The sequence below is a fragment of the Monodelphis domestica genome, chromosome 3 (genome assembly GCF_027887165.1).
Source record: "Monodelphis domestica isolate mMonDom1 chromosome 3, mMonDom1.pri, whole genome shotgun sequence".
In the NCBI taxonomy this organism is placed as follows: domain Eukaryota; kingdom Metazoa; phylum Chordata; class Mammalia; order Didelphimorphia; family Didelphidae; genus Monodelphis; species Monodelphis domestica.
Genome location: NC_077229.1, coordinates 89,779,200 through 89,799,262, shown reverse-complemented (window position 1 = coordinate 89,799,262; position 20,063 = coordinate 89,779,200). Strand labels below are relative to the sequence as shown.

Below are 20,063 nucleotides of genomic sequence, written 5' to 3'. Positions count from 1 at the left end.
CCATCTCCTACTCTGATTGTGGAGGAGGGTCATTATTCTAATGTCCATTTGCAACCTACTCCCCAACTTTTCTGACTTCTCCCCAAGAAAGAAAAAGCCATAGAATCACAGGTGGGAGGGCCCTTAGAACAGAGAATTTGGCATGTCAGAGCTGGAAAGATCCTTTAGAACAGAGATCATAGAACGTCAGCTGGAAGGAACCTTAGGGATCATCTAGTCTAACCCCCTCAGTTGGAGAAACAGAGTCCCAGAAAGGGAAAAGCATTGCACATATCAGCCAATGTACCATTCCACTCTTCTTTGTGCACTCAGCCAAAAGGGAGGGCAGTTTCCCTATCCCAGCAGAAATGAACAATACCCCTCGTCACCTTCTGTCGCAGGAGGAGATGGAGATGGGAGTCAGAGCTGAACTCTTCCTTAGATGCGTAGACCAGAAGGCTGTATGTGCCAGGACAATGGCCTGTGCTTGGATGGATGGCTGGATGGGGATTAATCCTGGTTGGCTGCATGGTTGCTGTATGGGGATGGTTAAGGAGAGAAGAATGTACTTTCACTTTTTTCTTGTCCGCGCTATTCCTCATATTACTTATTTGTCATTTTCTATTAGTCCTTCCCTCCTTCATTTGGAGAAGCCCAAACCATCAGGCCAATCTGACAGGCCAGCATTTCAGGCTGGGTACTTAGCTCTGCTCTCCCATTCACCTTCTGCAAATAACCGCCGTGTCCATAAAAATGGCCTCCTTGGAATTTTCACCTTTCACAAGGCAGGAGAGTCCGAACCAGTATTGGTAAGACCAGGAAAAATCATGGTGTAGCAGATAAACCCTGGGCATTGAGTCAGGAAACTTGAATTAGTCCAGGCTCTGCCACAGGCTCCCTTTGTGATTCCAAGTCATATTTATTCTCTAGGACTCGGTTTCCCCATGTGTAAAATAAGGGAATTGGCCTATTCATCTCTGAAGCCCCTTCTAACGTAGACTATTCTGAGTTCTAAAGTTCTTCAAGCTGCAAAGTTCTGTGTTCCAGGATTCTTACTCCCAAGCAGATAGGGATACCTAAGACAACAGCAGGTCTCTTTTCAAGGCTTGGAAATCTTCAGGACAGAAAAGACTTGGATGCGTAGCAGGGCAAATCTTCTGTTAGCAATGGGACTGGCTCTGTGGCAGCTTCAAACCTCATGTTGGGGGGGATGGGGCCTAGGGGAAATGAAAAAGGTACTTGTGGGACAGGGGAGGAGAGGGCAGAGCAGGCCTCTCCACACACCTGGTGCTGTGGTTCAAGCTGATTTGCCTTGAGAGCCAGACAGGAAGGCCTGGTCACCAAAAGAATGTGAGCACCCCAAGGCAGACTTTCTGTCTGTCAGCAGAGGGGTTGAGGACACTGATCAGGTGCAGGGAGCCTGAGGCCTCTCTAATCCATAGGAGCCCCCCTGGCATAGGTCTCCAGCCCCCATAGAACAAGAGCACCAAAGTGCCCCATCCTTGCCTCCCAAATCAAGGAACCCATTCTGTAGAGTCAAGCACAATGACAGCACTGCACCCTCAGAAGGGGGTCCCCCAAACAAGCCAGAGCTCCTCCTGCTGGACAGAGTGGAACCTTGCAATCCTTTACCTGGCACTTGGGCTGTGATCCTGGGGGTGCAGACAGGAGAGCCCTGAGTGCTTTAAGCCCAGAGAATTGCCCTGAAGTCTCCAGAGCTTGACTACTGCCCAGGAAACAGAAAGAAACGTGAAGCAAAAGAGATGACCAAGTTAATGAAGACAGAAAGGGGAGCAAGGTACATTGTCCTCCATCTCCCCTTGAATTTCTCCAGTTTTGTCAGTCTGGGCTATGTGTTAGGCTCTGAGCAAACATTACCTGGGCATTATTAGTTTTTCCTAATAAACAGAGCTGGCACCCAGTGCAAGTAAGCAGAGGCTGACTCAGAGATGCTGGAGGGAGAGGATTCCTGTGCTGGGTGGGAGAGGGGACTGGATGACCACCTCTGACATTCTGATAATCTAAGACTGACTGTAATTCTAAAAATCGATGGGTTTGGGATTCTTTCATTTTAAGTAAGATTCTGCAGTGCTAAGTCCTAGATTCTAGGGTTCTCCTGGCTAAGCTGAGAGCCAAGGCTCTCCACATACCCCACCACACCCACACTCACTCACTCTCTCCCTCTCTCTCTCTCCCTCTCTCTCCCTCTTTCTCTCTCCCTCCTTCTCTCCCTCTCTTTCCTCTCTTCTCTCTCCTCTCCCTCTCTCTCCTTCTCCCCCTCTTTCTCCTCTCCCTCCCCCTCTGTCTCTCTCTCTCTCTCCTCTCCCTCCTCTCTTCTCTTTCCTCACCTCCCCTCTCCTTGTCTCCCCCAGCCCCTCCTCCCACTCTAGGCTTACTAGGGACATATGTAATTCTCTTCTTCCACTGCTCCCCTCTGCCTTCAATCAAAGGCCCCCAAGCCTCTGAGGGAGCAGCTGCAGATGGCCTCCTAAATTCTGTGAGCAGAGCCCTTTGAGCCTCTTTCTTATAGAATAATCCATCCACATACAAGGGGTCTGGATAAGCCCACTGGCCCTGGCTGTCATCACTAGGTTTCAAAAATGGGAAGGAGGGTCTGTCTATCACTGCCAGGGAAGAGACTCTACTAATGACCTAGTCAGGACCAAAGGCCTCTCAAGGCAACTAGAGTTGGGAATAAGGGAACAGGAAGACCTAAATGACTTACCAAGATTTACAAAGTCAGGAGGAGAGGAACTGAGAGGGTCCTTCTGCTCCCCAGGATCCAGATTGCACTAAGTCTAAATCAAATACTTCTTAATAATGCCCTGTAAAGTGGGCCCAGATTGGTCCCAGAGAAGACGCAGTGCCACATATGTGTGTATATGCAGAGAGAAGTAGATGGACCCATTCATACACACAAACACATCTACGGTGCACGGATGCCTGTGCAAAACGCAGTCTGCATACCCTCACAAGTACACATGTATGCCCACTTGTACATGTAATATACATGCAAGCAACCTGGCACACACATGCATGTGTCTATCTGTGCCCCTCCACCAGAGGTGGATGGTATATATACCCATGTGTTATATTATTTATAACGAATAGAATGGAATACACGCATTCACTGTTATGCCTAGGACTGGGGTGCTAAGGATGGCTGCTGAATTCACAAGTCTGATCTTCCCCAACACCAATTACAGTCTCTCAGGGCTGAATCGGAGCCGACAGCCATCTCTTTCTCTGTCTTTGGATCCCTCCTCCCTCTCCCCATCTTCCCCTTGGGGGGAGTGCACAGGTTGACCCATTTACATCCAGCGCTTGTCCAAAGGCGCATTTCTTTTCGGATGGGGCTTCTGGTTTGAGTGGGGCTTCCAGTCTCCTCTCCCAGGGCCTGGATACCAGGATTCCTGGGTTCACTGTCCCAGGAGGACCAACACCCTCCGCCTACCCCGTCTTCTGCCCAAATGGGGGTGGGGGTGGACGGATTCATTCTCTTAGAGACCTGGAGGGGACCGTCACTCCGGAAGCTGCGGTGCGTGGGAAAAAGGGGGGTGGCCCCCACGCCGCGCGCCCCCCCCTTTCCATGGGGTGGGCCGATCCGGGGACGGGATCCGGGCCGGGTTTTTCGTGGCGCCAGGGACTGAGGCTGAGGCTGAGGCAGAGGCTGAGGCTGTGGCTGAGGCTGAGGCCGGGGCCGGGCTGGGGAGGGGAAAGAAGGGGAAGAGAGGGGGAGCCTGAGCCCCAGCCGCGGCCGCGGCGGGTGCAAGAGATGCGGGAGGTGCGCGCATTCAGCCCAGGAGCGGCCAGAGCCGGGGCCCTCAGGGTGCGCCCAGGGCCTGAAGGGGCTTGAGGGGGCTGGAGGGGAGGGGACAGAACCGGACAGGACCGCGCCTCCCCCCTCCCCGCAGCCCCAGCCCCTGCCCCCCAGCCCTGCTGCAGCTGCCGCTCGGAGCTCGCCTGGCCGGCCCGCGCACCGAACAAGGTGCCGCTGCCTGGACGCGCACAGCTGCGGCGGCGGCGACTGTGCGGGGGGGAGGGGGGGAGCCGACCCCCGTATCCTCTCCTTCCCCCCCTACTCCCCCCCTCCCCTTCCCCCCCCCGCAGGATGCCCGGCTGAGCTGCCGCCACAGCGCGGGCAGGGACAGGTGCGCGCCGAGCGCAGCGCAGGGCACGGCGCGGGGAGCCGCGCGCAGCCGCTCTCCGGGGACCGCGGGCAGCCGAGGTAAGCGCCCCGCACGGGACCCGGGAAGCGCGGGGCGGGGGCCGGGAGCGCCAGGCGCTATAGCGGAGGAGGGGCTGGGGGGGGACGGGCTTCTGCAGATCTAGGCCCCCGCCCCCGACGTCCAGCCCCCGCCCCCCACTCCCTGTGGTTGGAGCGGTAGCAGCAAAAGAGATTGGGGTGAAGGGGGGGAGGGTAACGGATAGCGTCTCCGGGTACTCAGAGGAGGCTGGTAGCCCCCAGAACCGCAGGGGCAGGTGTCGTGCAATAGAGGGATCGCAGATCTCCAAACGGCGCAGCCAAAGCTGGCACCGAATTGGGTGGGGAGAGACAGTCCCTCTCCACCCTTCTTGTGCCCCCCCACTGTCTTCCCTCCCTTATTCTAGTTGCCCCCCTCCTTCTGACTCCCTCGGCTCTGGGCTCAGGGTGTCCAGGCCTGACTTGTAGCCCCCGCTGGCGCCCCCAGGCTGAGAGACAAAGGGACAAAGGAAGAATCTATCTCCTACTGGTTGTGGGGGGTGTTTTTTAGGGGGGGAATAGAGCATTTCCACCCCCCCACCCCACCCCCGACTCGAGGGTGCTGCAACCTCCAGGCTCTGATTGGTCCCTGGAGCCCGGGGGGCTCTGTCACGTGGGGTTGGGGGGGCGGCTGCACGTGGGAGGTGGAGGGGTTGGGACAACTTAGTTGTCGCCTGCTGAGAACTCGGGGTGGCCCAGGGTGGGGGGCGGAGCGGGACATTGGGTGGGAAGGAGGGAGCGGGGAGAGCCACCGCCTCCTGTCTGGGGGGGGTCAGTGGGCGGTCCTTCGAGCCCGCCCCCTCGGAGTTAGAGGGGGCTGAGCACCGCCCGTGCTCACTTGGCCTCTCAACACCCCCCAGGACTGGACTCGACCCTCTCTTGCTTGGGTAGCAGAGCCACCTGCTCTGGGCCCCCAAGAGGTGGCGCTGCGGAGGGGTCCAGCACCTCTCTGGGTGGGACTCGCGACCCTACGGTGCCCCGGTCCCAGTACCTCGGAGCCCCCAGACCCGGTATGACCCGGGTGGGAGGAAGGGGGAAGACGGCCCAGGTGGACGCTAGTGAGCCTGGGAGGGAGCTTGGGGAGATGGGGTCTCCTTGGGTCTTAGAGGCTCCAACGGGCCCAGCGCTAAAGGGACTTTAGAAACCCTCTGATTGTGGTAGGGTTCGGGGGAGGGAGTGACTCAATCAGGAGAAACAAAACGAGATAGATATCCCCTAGACTGAAGGGAGAGGACTCTTCCTGGGTCACAGAGCTGCTTAGTAGACTTGGGACTCGAACCCTGGTTTCCTGACGTTCTCTCCAGGACGGTCCTATGCCTCTGATCTTTGATCGGGTTTCCTGGAGATCAACCAGGACTGGGAGAAAAGGGGTGGTCATTCCCAGCCCTTTCCCGTCTTTCCTCACGTTGAGGGACTGGCCTGGGGCGGGGGTGGGAGCGGGGGCGGGCTGCAGTTTATTTACCTCTGTTTAGGGTCGAAGATCACACCCCAGGAAGCCAGTGATTTTCTCAGAATTGCCACTGAGGCTGAAGAGATCCATTCTTGGGGCTGGAGTCTGGATTTTAGGAGCTGCTACTAGGACTTGGGTTGAATGAGACAAGGAAGGGGAAGGGGAAGGTGGAGGGATGGGGGGGGGGCTCTGTGTCGTCTTTGAGTTCCCCCTCCCCTCCTCATCACCTTGCCCACAGTAAGCACACCAGGAAACATGTGTTGATCGGTGATTATGGCTGGACTGCTTTGTGTCAGATCCCTGGGCTGGGAGAGTGGAAGACAGGCAGATTGGGGATGTGGGCTTCAGGCTGGATCTTGCAGCAGAAGCTGCTCCCTAACTTTCTCCCTGATTCTCTGCCACTACCTGTGTGTGTGTGTGTGTGTGTGTGTGTGTGCCTGGGATCTGTTGCCAGGGGTTCCCGCCGATCATTGAGGTCTTCTGTCCCAGAGGGGAGATCGGAGATTTCTCTGGAGAGAGAGAGAGAGAGACGCTGCACCCAGTAGGTGCTTAATCCCTCCCTGTGTGAACTGGAGAATTGGTCTAGCTCTTGTGCTGCAGATGTGGATTCTGCTATCTTGTGGGGAGGGGGGCGCAGTAGGAGATACAAGCAATGCCGTTATCCTCCCTTCTTCTGCTGGGGGGGGGGGTCTGACCCCGACTTCCTACCTAATTCTTCTAGAGAAAAGGAGTAGGTTTGAGTGAAGGGGGTGGGGTAAGGGGTAGGGGGCTGCTGCTGCCAGCCAGACTCAGGGAGGTAGCTGGGAGGGGGAGGAGTCCTAGCAGAGGCTAGTGGCTATCTGTTTGGAAGTTTGTGCATGATATCATGACCTATCAGATGTCAGGGCTGGGAGGGACCTTGGAACCCAGAACCCAGAAGGAGCCTTCCAACGTCCAGCGAGCGCCATATCCAAACTCGACCTTAAAAGACTAGAGAAGGCAGAATGTCAGAGTTGGAAGGGACCTCGGAGCCTCCCACCATAAGCCCCCTCGTTTCCCAATCAGTGGAGGTCCCTTTGGGGTCCGGGGAGAGGCTGGGAAGAGGGAACCCCATTTGGCTGGATTTCCCCTCCTCTCTAGTGTTGCTATTTAGCCACTGGTAGCTTAGGGGGAAGGGCAGGGCAAACAGGGATCCCCACACCCCCTCCCCTAAGGTGGGTCACCTCAGCCAAGTCCTGCAGCTGTGCGGCTGTGGAGGGAGGGATGAGGCAGCCAATGGCACGATTCATGGTGCTAAGGAAAAGCAGAGCTTGGGCCAAGGACAGCACCAACAGCAGTCCCCCGGGAGCCTCAGGCTGGCTGCAGCCCTCTTCCCCTCCCCTCTCTTCCATTGGGGGGGAGGGGGGGCCCGCACATGCTAGGGGGCCAAGGTCACCCACCAAGGCCATAAGCCAGGATCTAGGCAAGGGTGGGGCCAGCCAGGCTTGGAGCTCAAGGTCCCTGTCAGCTCCTCTCTCCCCGGGCCTTGGGCAGCTTTGGCGTTGGACATCTGTCTCTGTCTGTCTGGCCCAGAAACATGTCTCTCAGAAACAGAGGCAGCAGAGTCTAGTGGTGGTGGAATCTCTTGACTGGTAACCGGGAGATCTGGATTCTTGTGCTGGGGCGGCCTCCCTCTCTAGCTGTGTGACCTTGGGCAAACTTCTTTCCTCTCTGGGCCTTTCCCATGGGGCTAATAGTCCTGGCCCAGAAGTGGCCAGAAGAGGGGGGTGGGGAAACAGGTCAGTGAGGCTATGGGGAAAGCTGCTCGAGAAAGCCTGGAAAAGATAGGAACAAAGGGCTTAGTGAGAAGGGTAGAGTGACCCAGTTGTTGTCATCCCAAAGATGGGACTGCTCTGGGCAAGAGAGGGGGAGAGAACTCCCCCTTGAACAGAAAAATGACCCCATCACAAGTCACGTACTAGCCTTGGAGGTGGGCTCTGGCCCCTCATGAATAATAATAATACCTCACATTTAGACAGGATTTGTAAATTTACAAAAAGCCTTTTTTTTAAAAAAAATTCTAACCGTGCTAGGATTATTATTCCCATTTTACAGAAGAGGGAAACTGAGGCACTAAGTGACCACAACCTTAACACAAACCAGATAATCAGCAGGGACGGTGTTCTGATTACAAGTCCACTGCACTGCAACTGCCTCTTTTGTCCAAGTTTAACACATTTTTCTTCCTAACTATTCTTCTTCCCTCATCCCCTCACCCCTGCTATTCCCCTCTTCTCCTAATGAGTTTCTTCCCTGTTATGGAAAATAGGACTTTCCTATTTTTGACCTAAACCCTGTTCTTCTTAAAAACAAACAATGAACCCTTTTTCCTGAGAAGAAATGGGATAAGCATTTATTTAGTACTTACTATCTGCCAGGTACTATGCTAAGTGCTTTACAATATTGAAGATGCTGCCATTTTCAGCCCAAACACCCTGAAAAAATACCTTTCAGTGCATATATAGTGATAACAGAAGATATTCATTGGATCCCTAAAGCCAGCTTTCCCTCCCCTCCCTGCCCTTTTGATTTCCTTTTTCCTAAGCAGAGGGCTCATCATCTGGCGTCTAGAAACCTGTTTTTTAACATTTTTTAAAAATGTATTTTGGTATCATTGGTTTCCTTCTTGTTGCCTGATTTCTTTTCTTCTCTGCATTGAAAAGCAATACTCTGAGAAGGGAGTCTTCCCCAGGCTGTCTGTACTCCTGACACACACAGAAAACGTTTAGAAACTCTTTCTTCCCTACTGGTAGTAATGACTCTCTGGCATTTACAAAGCACTTTGCATGCTTATCTTCTTGGAGACTTAGCTAAGCTCTTGTGACATTGACAGGGTAGGTGGCTTCATCCCCACTTTACTGAAGAGAAAACTGAGGCCTGGATGTAGGAAGGGATTTGCTTGAGGTCTGAAGAGGACTCATCCCCAGGGTCTTCTGGTCATAGTCCTTCTGGGTCTCTTTTATTTTTTTTAACCCTTACCTGCTGTCTTTGACTGTAGAGTGTCAAGGGCTAAGCAGATAGGTTTAGTTAGGTGACTTATCCAGGGTATCTAAGGCCAGATTTGAGCCCAGGTCCTCTCAACTCTAGGCCTGGTTTTGTATCCAAGGTGCCACCCAGTTTCCTCTATTCTGGGTCTTCTTAACCAACATTGGTGGTGTGTGTTGTATTTAAGCATTTATTTTTTTCTCCCACCCATTCCCTAATTGAAATGAAGTGGAATAAGCACTTATTTAGTACTTACTATGTGCCAGGTACTATGCTAAGTGCTTTACAATATTGTAATATTATCTCCTTTGCTCCACCTCTACAGCATAAATGCTGTTATTATTTCCATTTTGCCACAGAGGAAACTGAGGCAGGTTTCCACAAAAGGGTCTTGAGGCCAGTTTTGAACCAAGGTCTTCCTGATTCGAGACCCAGCACTCTCTCCACTGTGTTGCCAGCAGCTGCCTTGATTAAACAAGCAAAGAACCCTCCCAATGACTATATGCACAGTCAAGCAAAACAAATTCCACCATTGGCCATGCCCAAAAATGTGTCTCCATTTCAATTTTGAGTCCATTGACTTTGTGGCATTAGGTGGATAACATGTTAAATGATCCTCTGGAATCATTGCTGATCATTGCATTGATTATTCAAAGTTTCAGCACATATTTGTCTGTTGTTCTTTGTCCAATACCAGATTAAATCCTTCAAAACCCCACCTATAGCTCTGCACACACCTGGGACATCCTTGCACCTCCTCTCAAACCAGGAACCTCATTCTTCAAGGTCCACCTGGCTTCCTGCCATTTTCCCTGGCCATTTCTGTCTTCCTTGGGCTCCCCTTGGAGCCTTACTACTCCCCTGCCACTTCATAAACACAGTCTTATATTATATCATTTTTTATCATGTCTCCAGAACTGGATCATAGATTCCTTGATGGAACTGAAAATGTTTAGCCTAGAGAAATAAAAACTCTAGGAGGGACCTGATAGATAGCTACCTGCAAGAATTAGAAGGGATGTGCCACATGGGAAAGAATTGTATTGTTTAACCCTAGAGGATAGAACTAAGAGCATTGGGGAGGCTTTGACTTTATTTATGGGGGGACGGTAGAGGAAACACACACAAAAAAGCCGCCCAAATTGGAATTGCTTGCACTGAGGAGACCAAGTTTCTTTTGCACTGGAGGTCCTCAAGTTGACTGGCTGGTTGACTTTCCATCAAGGATGCTGTAGAGCAGTCAACCTTTGCTTCAAGAAGCCTTTTGGCCATTTGGGGAAGTCTACTCACTCTTTCTCAGAATAATGTTTGTCATTGCTTAAAGTAAAATATATAGAATCACCAAGGGAATCAATTCTATCAAAACTCTATTATTTAAAAAGTTATTAAATTAAAATATTTAAGATTTAAATATTTTTAAGAAATAAATTCACGAACCCTAGTTTAAGAAAAGTGTATGTAGGAAGTGGGACTACACGCCATCTCAAGTCCCTGCTAGCTTTCAGATTCTGTGATGCCAAGGAAGTCCCAGAAAGCGAATGTAAATCAGTGGTCTCCAAAATGGAAGTCCATGGCATGACCCCAGGAAATGTGTGAGTAACTAGTCAGAGAGCAGAGAGATGCCCTGAAATAGCTCATCATGGGATTTCTCTTCAATACAACCACATTTCTTCTTTCTTCCTTATCTCCTCGCTGGGCTGCCCAAAGCCCCAGACTCTTCCTCTTCCTCCTCCTCCTCCTACTTCTCCATCCATCCATCAGCCCCTCAAGGGCAGTTAAAACTTTCCTGCCACCCAGTACCTACAGCAGCCATCTATGTCCTACTTGGCCTTCCTCTCCCACCAAGATGACTTTCAGCAAGAGGCCCTCAAAAGGTAGCCTCTACTTTCTGAGGCAATGACTAGTAAAAGCTTCCCTCTGACACATTTTTTGTTTTAGTTAGGACAGTGAGTTACCCATGATGCACGTCTGTGTGTACATGTATGTTACGTATGTATACACACATGTATGTATATGTGTAATTTCTAGCAATAACTATGCGTGTGTGGCAGGATGTTTTGCTGAGAGCCATACACAGCCAAAAATAAAAGTTAGGAGACCACTCGTTTAGATGATAGCATGGTGGAAGGGATTCAGAACTGGCAGGATGATAGTCTGTTTCAGAATCCACTTGGAGACACGTCTGTAGTGAAATGCCCCAGATGGCTCTATCCTTGGCATTTTTATCAATGATTTGAAGGAAGGTATCCATGGCGTGCTTCTGAGACTTGTGGAGAGCAGCAAGCCGAAAGGAATACGCAGCAAACACATTGGGTGGGGAAAAAAGAGAGTCAAAAATATCTTGGCTCTCTGAGATGATGAACAGAAGACGTGAAGTGTAACTGGACTGAACGCACCAGCCCACTCGTGGGCATTTTATTTTGTAACCCCAAGTGCAAGGATGAGAAGGTGTGGTCAGAGTGCTCAGTAATTTTGGGAGAAGGATCTGAGGCTTTTAGTGGATTGGAAAGCTCGATATGATTCGCCAGTAAAACAAGGCAGCCCATCAAAGCTAAGTGCATCCTAGGTTGCATTAATACATGCACAGTGTCCGGATCAAGGGAGGTAATAGGCTTGTTATATTCTGCCTGTCGTATTGGCTGGAACACATTGATAGCATCATGTTTAGCTCGGAGAGCTATATTTCAGGAAGAAATTTTTTAATTAACTTTTTTCCTAATTAACAAGCATTTATTTTTCTCCCCTCCCCCACCGAGAAACAAAACAAGAAAAACAACATTCTTGAAACAAATAAGCATCGTTGGGCAAAACAAATCCCATCTGATTTCCTCCTACTTCCCACACTGGCCATCTTACTTTCCATATTGGCCGCCCTACAGGAAGGGCATTAACAGACTGGTGGGGGAACCAGAGGGAAGGCAACCAGGATAGGTTGAGAAGACTGGAGGCTGTTTCATATGAGGATTGCTTGAAGGACTGAAGGAGGCTTCTAAGGCACATGGCAGCTGCCTTCAGATATCTGACGGTCTGGGATGAGGAATATGGACTAAAGTGACTCCTCTTGGGCTCAGAGAGGAAGAATTTAGAGTGACTGGAGTTTTAGAGAAGCTCATTGTACCTCCATAGAGAGAGAAACATTGGAGCCATTAGAGCTGTCCCAAAGCAAAGTCAGCTGTCTTGGGAGGTAGTGAGTTGTTCATCTGCAACTGGTCTTAAAAGACTGGGAATCTTTAAGTAGAGGCTACATCGTCAGTTGCTGGAAATACTGTCTAGGGGATTTCTACCTGGGCTCTCCCATTCTGTGACCCCATGGAATTATAGGAAGGCAGGTTTTTATCCCAGAAGGAAAAAACATCCTAACAATCTGAGCTATCCTCCTCTAGAGCGGGCTGTCACATGAAGACCTAAACTACCCATCCGTGGAAGGAAGGGTCCAAGCAGAGGCCCGATGATGCCTGGCAGGGAGGTGTGAGAGGCTCTTCTTGTCCTGGAGGATAGGGGGGCTCTGAGATCTGACCCATCTGTGATTCTAAGCTTTATAACACACACAGTAGCTCGGCCAAAGTAGCTGCTCAGGAGACGTTTTGCTCATTTCCCAATTGATCCATCATCCAGGCCAGTCAGGAATTGACAAGCCTGTTTTTGGAATGGAAAAGGTCCTGGAGGCACAAATGCCATCTAATCCCCTGCCTTCTGGTGAGACTGCAGTGAAGCGGCCCCAGATGGGTGACCAATACTGGGTTCTTTCCAAGGCTGCCAGGCCCTGAGGATGAGCCCATTGGAGGGAAGCCAGTTTGATTCAGATCCTGTTAGAGAAGCCGAATGGGCCAGTGGAAAGAGAAGTAGCTCTAGAGCCAGCAGATCAGGGTTCAAATTCTACCCGGGGTCCTGCTGCTGCCGCTCTCTCTGACCTTGACCAATCACTTAATTCCTCTGGACCCCTGCAAAATGAGGGGCTTGGACTAATGTCTCTAAATGTCCTTTCTAGGGGAAGCTAAGTAGTTCAGTGGTTAGAGAACCAGTCCTGGAGTCAGGGGGACCCGGGTTCAAATCTGGATTCAAATATTTCCTAGCTATGTGACTCTGGGCAAATCACTTCACCCCAAGCACCTAGCCCCTAGCACCTAGTTCTGCCTTAGAACCAATACTACTTCAGGTCAATTCCAACCCAGAAGGTAAGAGGTTAAAAAAAAAAAGTCCTCCAGCTCTAAGCCTACGGTTCTGGGAAATGACATAAAGTGCCTACTATGTACAGAATGCTATTCTGGACCCTGAAATGGATTGTATCCAGAAGAAGACTGATAAGCAGTCTCACTGCCGCTCTCCTGGTCAGCTTCTATCTGGATTGCCATGTTCAGTCTGGGTGCCATATTTTAGGAGGAATTCTGATGAGGAGGAAAACCTCAGGAGAAGCTCAATCAGGATGTCAGCAACTGGGGGTGTGAAGAAGAGACTTAGGGAAACCGAGAGAGCTGCCTTCAAACATCTGAAGGTCCCTTGTGGGGGAAAGGGATTAGCCTTGTTCTACTTGGCCCCCAGTGGGCTGACCTCAGAAAAAGGGAAATGTTCTGTAGAGTGGGTCTCTGTTCCGTGTCAGAAAGGTAGAACAGAAACCAAAAAGAACCCAGAACAATTTTCTGCCAGTTAGAACCATCTGAAGAGGAGCAGATTGCTGTGGGAGGAGTGAATTCATCACTGGAGGTTTCCATGTGGAAGCTGGGTGACCATTTGTAGACAGGATTCCTGGGATAGACAAGTTGGTTGCTGAGGTCTCGTCTTCCAATGCCGAAACGCCGTGAATTTTGGGAAGTCAAATAGTCCTTGCCCTCGTGGAGACTCTGGTGTCGTAAGAAGCACTTCACTGGGTCTGACTCTGCAAGGGGTCCCCCCACAATCTGATCCCCTGTTCTGTAAAGCTGCTGGTCTGGGCCAGGGAAGGAGCAAACAATGTTAGGGCTGGGGCCACTCGCCTAAGGAACATAATTCTCTCTGATTATCAAGCCCATTCATCATCCCTCCACTAGGGACGTCCAGATAAAGTGCCCGTAAATTAGAAAGTGTTAAGGTGATTTGGGGGGCCATGAGCCTTGGGTTATTAAAAATCCTTCATCTGGTGACTAGTCTGGGATCAAGGATCTGATGCTGCCCACTTCCCCCCCCCCCCCCTCTCTCTCTCTCTCTCTCTCTCTCACTCACACACACACACACACACACACTGCTCTCTCCCCACTGGGTGCCTTTCTCTGAACCAAAGCCCATAGCATGATGGGAGATGTAGTCTTGGACATTTCTGGATTTCCCAGTATAAACCTGTCTTTGTCTTGTACCTTGTACCTGTATTTTTGAGAGCAGATAAGGAAATAACTTGTATTCACAATTAATTCCCAAGCCATCCCAGAGAGGAGGCTGGGGGGCCGTGTGAGGGATCAACCAGAATATCAATCCCAATATAGTATGTCCCCTGGCATCTCACAAGTGAGCAATATGGAATGTACAGAGATGGAAGAGAGAATATGAGACATGGAAGAAGCTGCTGTTATCTACTCATTTTTTTCAGTCATATCTGACTCTTTGTGACCCCTTTTGGGGTTCTCTTGGCTAAGGTACCAGAGTAGTTTACCTTCTTTTTTCTAACTCATTTTACAGATGAGGAAACGAAGGCAGATGGGGTTAAGTGACTTGCCTGGGGTCACACAGCTAATAAGTGTCCGAGGCCAGATTTGAACTCAGGAAAGTGATTAATCTTCCTAATTCCAGTCCTCAAACTCTATCTACTGTGCCATCTAGCTGCCCCAAGAGGAAGAAGATCCATGTATGTCTCTCTCTGTCTTGGAGCCACAGTTTCTACCTATATAAAAGGGTATAGATAATCCTGTATTCTCTGCCTGACCCCATAGTTTGCAAGTAAGGAAGACAACGTACTTCCTTCCCTTCCCCTACCCCTCCACCCTCCCTCTTCCTCCTTTCTTTCCTTTCCTTCCCCTTCCTTTTCCTTTCTTTCCCTTCCCTTCCCTCTCTTTCCCTTCCTCTCCTTTCTTTTCCTTTCCCTTTCCCTTCCCCTTCTTCTTCCTCCTGTCCTTTCCTTTCTTTCACTTCTCTTCCCTTCCCCTTCACTTCCCTTCCCCTTTCTTTCCCTTCCTCCTTTCCTTTCCTTTCCTTTCCTTTCCTTTCCTTTCCTTTCCTTTCCTTTCCTTTCCTTTCCTTTCCTTTCCAACCCTTACCTTCTGTCTTAGTATCAGAGTGACATGGGCTAGGCAAATAGGGCTAAGTGACTTGCCCAGGGTCCCAACCTACAGAGTATCTGAGGTCAGATTTGAACCTAGGCCCTCCCAACTCTAGGCCTGGAGCTCTATCCACTGTGCTACCTAGTTGTCCTTATAATGTACTTTCAAACACTGGAGAGCTGACAGCTAATAATAACATTAACGTTCCCGAGGGCTTTTTCATAGAGGGTCCTCACTTAGCAAAGATCAATGACTTTAGCTCATTTAGTGAATCCCAGGTCTGATCTTGGGATGAGATGGGGGGAGGGGGGAACAGGTAACAAAGAACAAGCAGGAATGAGTGTCAGGGAGCCACTTCCCCTTCCTCAAACTGCTTCAGCCTCCCCCGCTCTCTTGCTGGGAACACTGTCCTTACAGTATTCAGGGTAGGATTTCTGGATTGTTGATAATTGGATTTTTGTTTTGTTTTGTTTTGTTTTTTGAGAGAAGGGAGAAAAATGTTGAATCACAGAATAGGTAAGTGACAGAGACAGTGGCTTAGAGGAATGGGTGCTGGATTTGGTGGTACGTGATCACGGTTCAGGTTTGCCTCTGCCACTAATTAGCCAGGTGATCTTGGGCAAGTCACTCCTCTCTGGCCCCCTAGTTGTCGCCTTTTAAGGTGAGGATAGCAGTCCCTGCCCTCCAGGGTTGTGAAGAAAGCCTTAAATATTAGCACAGAAATGGCTCCTTGGATCCACGGCTAGACAGAGGTTTTCTCCTGATTTACCAGGAAGGCTGATAGGAGGCAAAAACAGGTTGTTCTCCATAGAGATCGAGTCCTCCATCCCAGCTGAAGGCAAAAAGAAGCTGGGAGGGGGGGAGGAGGGGGGTTGGACCCAGAGTGGACAAGGGGAGGCATGTCTGCACTCTTAGGGTTTGAGACCCTGGTGGGTGCACGAGGAGGACCATTGATCTTCCTTTCTCTGGAAAGCATCCCTCACCTGAAATGGTTTAAGCAGGAAGGGCCAGCCTGGAAGTAGCCCAGAGGAACGTACCGGCCCCCTGGGAAAACTGAACACAGCTGTGGAGCTTCCATAATGCACTTGTGCAAGAAGGAAGCATCCTCGCAGTGTCTGGAGTTTCCTCCTTGGAATCCCACCGAATCACCCAGATGCCTTTGCTCTTTGTGACTGGAGTACCTATTGGCCAAGGGATGGTTTCCGTGTGGGCAGGACCCGGGACTTTGAGGAGACCCACCTAGCTCTCTCCCCAGTGTGTGGACATTTCAAACTCACAGGAGGTCGGATGGGAGGAGGGTGAGAAGGGGGACCTGAGAACAGAAACAAGTGATGGGAGATATCCGATAGAGAACACAGACTAGACTTAGAATCACAAAGACTTAATTCAGTTCCAGCTTTAGGTGCTTGCTAGCTGTGTGACCCTGAGCAAGTCATCTAACCCGTGTGTCCACCTCAGTTTTCTCAGTTGTAAAACGGGAAGATGTTTTTAGCACCTACTTTATTTTATAGCAGGGTTGTGAGGATTACATGAGACAGAAGCTAAATTGCTTTACAAACGTCCAAGAGCTATATAAATACTAGCCATTGTGTCAGGGTCCTTAGAGGACATCTAGTCTAATTTTAGCATTTTACAGACTGTGGTAAGATGGAAAGAAGAGTGCTTTAAAGTCAGAAGAACAGGGGCTGCTGGGTGGCTTACTGGATAGAGAGCCAAGCCTGGAGATGGGGGAGGTCCTGGGTTCCAATCTGGCTTCAGACACTTCCCAGCTGTGTGATCTTGGGCAAGTCACTTAACTCCCATTGCCTAGCCTTTACTAGAACCCAAATACAGTATATATTCTAAGGCAAAAGGCAATGGTTAAAAAAAAGAAAGAAACCATCTATATTTGAAGCTTGGAGGTTCAGTGGATTGAAAATGGGAGGTCCTGGGTTCAAAACTGGCCTCAGACACTTCCTAGCTGTGTGACTCTGGGCAAGTCACTTAACCCCTATCATCCAGCCCTTACCACTCTTCTGCCTTGGAACCAATACACAGTATTGATTCTATGATGGAACATAAAAAAGAAAGATGAGGAGTGAGAAAAAGTCATGGGTTTAGGGATAGGTAGGTGGCTCAGTGGAGAAGAGCAACAGGAGTTGGGAAGACCTGGTTTCAAATCTGCCCTTGGACATTTCCTAGCTGTGTGACCCTGGGCAAGTCACTTAACCCCCATCACCTAGTTCTTACTGCTTTTTCTGCCTTGGAACCAATACACAGTATTAATTCTAAGGCAGAAGATAAGGATTTAAATTTTTAAAAATAAACTTAAAGTGAGGAGACAAGAATCTGAGTCCCAGTTCTTGGCACTTACCACTTTCATGACCTTAGAGTCCCTCATTTGGGAGGCCTCAGTTTCCTCCCCTGTAAAATGAGAGTGTTAGACCTGTAAGGGCCCTTCTGGATCTAAATCTGGAATTGGGTGGCCACTGAGGTCCCCCCCAGCGCTACACTGCTTTGATTCTCTAAAAGTGTCCCAGCTCGCTAGGGCGGAACTAGACTTTAGTGCCGGTGTTTGGGCTCTAAATCCAGGAATCTTTTTACTACAGAGTAGACAATGGAGAAGCTACTCAGGGACCGAAATAGTTTACCTTGACTCCTTTAACGGTGCTTCCTCGACCCTTTTTGTCCTGCTCTTTCCTCCCCTCTTTTCTCTCAGCTCCTCCTTAGGACATTCCAGGCCACTGACTCACTGGGGTCTTGTGGTCCGCTCTGACCCCGGAGCTTTCCCCCCGGGACTCTTTCTCTGCCTTTGTTTTGTTCTTTGCCTTGGACTGGATTGCCTTCCGTTCCCAGCACTCAGCCAGGCCCCTTAATGCTCCCCTTCCCGATGACGCACGCTGAGTTTCCCATTGTGTTACCCCCTCCCCCCCACTCAGGCTGGCTTCGAATACTGGCAGAGCTGGAAGGCGTATTGCAGATTTAACGCTGCAAGGAACCCTCGGAGGTTATCTAGCCCCGAACCTTCTCTTGTTAGAGCTGAGGAAGCCCAAGGCCCGCAGAATCTAGGCAGGAAGCGGTTGGGCCCCCTCTAGCTCCGAAACTACTCGGAGCCCCCTTCTTTTACAGAGGATGAAACCAGCAGATAGTGACTCGACCAAGGTAACCTCAAACGAGGCTCGGGAGGTCCTGCTCCCGCGGATAACCCTCCGCCCCGCCTGGCTGTCCCCCAGGCTCCTCCTCCCCACCCCCGTTCCGTTCCTCTACTTGGGGGGATGTTTTACTAGCTTTGCTGACTTGGGGAATACTTTATCCCGGCCAAGGTGTAAGGAGGCTGCCGATAGGCAGGGAGCTAATCAGTCCTAGTCCACCGCTCCTCTATTCCCTAATCCTGCCCTCACAACCCAATGAATGGCCTGAAAGTGGGAGGGCTGGGGGGCCTGGAGTCCCCCACAGCTCCACCCCAAGGCCAGAGGCATTCCGAGGAGGGAAGAAGAAAGAAATGGAGTGGAGCACAGAACGCTGGATGGGAAGGAGCAAGGAAATGAGGCCGGCTGCCTCCCGGGAGCAAGAGGGCTCAGGATGCCCCAAGCCGCTTCCTCCATTCGTTTGGGCACTCATTCATTTAGTCACCAAGAGATGCAAAGGCCCCAACCTCCTCCGCCCCAGAGCCAGAAGCACCCCGAGAGCTCCCATTTCTCTAGGGTTGAAGCTCTGAATAGTGCCTGGAAGCCGCGGGAGCCTGTAGGTAGTGCGACAATGATTAGACCCACTCTCCAGAGGTGGAAGCTGAGGCCCATAACTTAGAGAATGCCTCCCACGTTTAGAGCCCCTAAAGGGGAGCAAAGTACTCCGCCAACCCCGCAGTGAAGCCGGTGGCCTGCTTTTTTTAAACCCCTAGCTCGCCTTCTGTCTTAGAATCTCCGTGACGTGACGGGTCTGATTGGAGGCAGAAGAGCTGCAGGGGCTAGGCAGGAGGCTTAAGTGACTCCCCCAGAGCCCCGCCACTAAGCACCCTGGAACCCAGGACCTCCCACCTGCAGACCTGGCCCCCTAGCTGCCCCTGCTATCTGCTTTTGATGAATGGAAAAGCAGGGCGGGCAGCGATCTGCCCCAAGTAGGCAGCTGGGAAATAGTGAGACGCAGACCTCCTCCCGGTGCTTGGAGAGCTTGGAAGCGGAAGCCTGGGGCGGGAGGGGTACCCTCATCAGGAAGGACAGACTCCAGTAATTAGCTTTAAAAATCAGAGAGATTTATTCGACTGGATGTGAGGATGCCTCCTGGAGGAGACCAGTTCTGGGCTTCTCATGCCCTTTAGACAACAGGGGTTATGATCAGAGATGAGGAAATGGGCCAATGTTACTGCAGAAGTGGGGAGATGTTTGCCACCTGACCAGGGATGGAGGGATGCCTTGGGTCCTGAAGACGCCAGGGCTGACAGGAACAGTTCAGGGGATGCTTAGACATCTTAGATACAACCTGATGCTTATCGGAGTAGAACTGGGAGATGTTTATCTGTGTTCATCTGAAATCTAGGAGAGAATCCAAGGAGAACATTTCTCTCAGGGGTCTTTCCTCTCTGATGCTCAGGGTCACCTTTTCCTCAGCACTACAAGAATGCAAGGAAGATAGGAGGCAGCTGGGTGGCTCAGTGGAGTGGAGGGTTCAAATCTGCCCTCAGACTGTGTGACCCTGAGCAAGTCACTTAACCCCATTGCCTAGCCCTTACTGTTCTACCTCAGAACCTCGATTCTAAGACAGAGGGTAAGGGTTTTTTTAAAAATGGAATGCAAGGAAGAAAAGGAATTTCCTACATATTTTTTGACTTGGGACACTTCTGGAGTTTGGGGTGTCCTGAGGAATCCCCGAATCCCATGCCACCAGGGCTCCCAATGTTCCCATAGCACCCCAAACCCTGGGAGGACTTAACAATTCTCTGGGTCGTTGTGCGGCTGTTACTAACCCCACTTTTGGGACAAGTAGTTATTAGATTGGATCAGGGGCTCCCAAACCCTTTGTCTTCCTAAAAGTTTTCCATAGCCTCTACTCGGTATAAAAGGAAATACGCGTAGACTAGGGATGCTTAACCTTTTTTGTGGTACAGGCCTCTTTGGCAATTGGAAGCCGTCTCACAATAATGTGTTGTGGCTCTTATTAAATTTGTAATTGAAGGAAACGCTCCATT

The 20,063-nt window shown here is 50.7% G+C and overlaps 1 protein-coding gene across 4 annotated transcripts in view; it reads left to right on the top strand.

The window, feature by feature from the left end:
* The first annotated feature begins 3,548 nt into the window (after window positions 1-3,548).
* Window positions 3,549-20,063, top strand: part of SEMA6B (semaphorin 6B) — a 48,984-nt gene continuing 32,469 nt past the window's right edge. For 2 of the 4 annotated variants that reach the window (XM_056822448.1, XM_056822447.1), the window contains exon 1: window positions 4,986-5,232. The gene's annotated coding sequence lies outside the window, so the exon portion shown is untranslated. Of the gene's footprint in view, window positions 4,208-4,985; window positions 5,233-20,063 lie in introns of those variants that run through there. The other 2 variants (XM_056822446.1, XM_056822445.1) reach the window with 2 other exon arrangements.